Source organism: Lipotes vexillifer, unplaced genomic scaffold (assembly GCF_000442215.2).
Source record: "Lipotes vexillifer unplaced genomic scaffold, Lipotes_vexillifer_v1.1 scaffold76, whole genome shotgun sequence".
NCBI lineage: Eukaryota > Metazoa > Chordata > Mammalia > Artiodactyla > Lipotidae > Lipotes > Lipotes vexillifer.
The window spans coordinates 3019747-3020299 of NW_006773751.1; positions in this window are offsets into that span (position 1 = coordinate 3019747).

The window sequence follows — 553 nt, forward strand, 5'->3', positions numbered from 1 at the left end:
GAAAGAGAATGAGATTATACATTTTCTGCAATGTTTGGAAAAAAGAATGAGGCATTTTTCAAAGTAGCTTTTCCTCCTACTTTTTTCCTTAGCAGAATCTCCTGCCTTCAACATCATGAATAAAGTTCCCAGTTTGGGAACAGCTCTTATTCATTTCACTGGGGCATACTGAAGGTATCACATGTTTGCAGGAAATTTAGTTCAGCTAACATTTACCAAGGAGAGCAGCGTTGACTTCCTTCCCACTGTCCCTCCAGCTGACTCCCTGATGCTCTGAGGTAAGCACCATCCAAGGTATTCTCAAGTTCAAATGTGAACTTCCCTGGATGCACATAGTAAATGAGTTTAAAATTGGAATTAATGCTTCCTTTTGTTGACACTAGCTCAGTGTTTTGTGCTACTACCTGTCTTAAATTCAATACCTTTTTAAAAATAACTCAGCCCATTCTGTGTACATCGCCAAATGTACATACTAAGTACAAAAGCGTCCTAATTTCAAGTTACTTTAAGTGTTGTCTTTTTTTTTTTTTTTTTTTTTTTTTTTTTTTTTTTG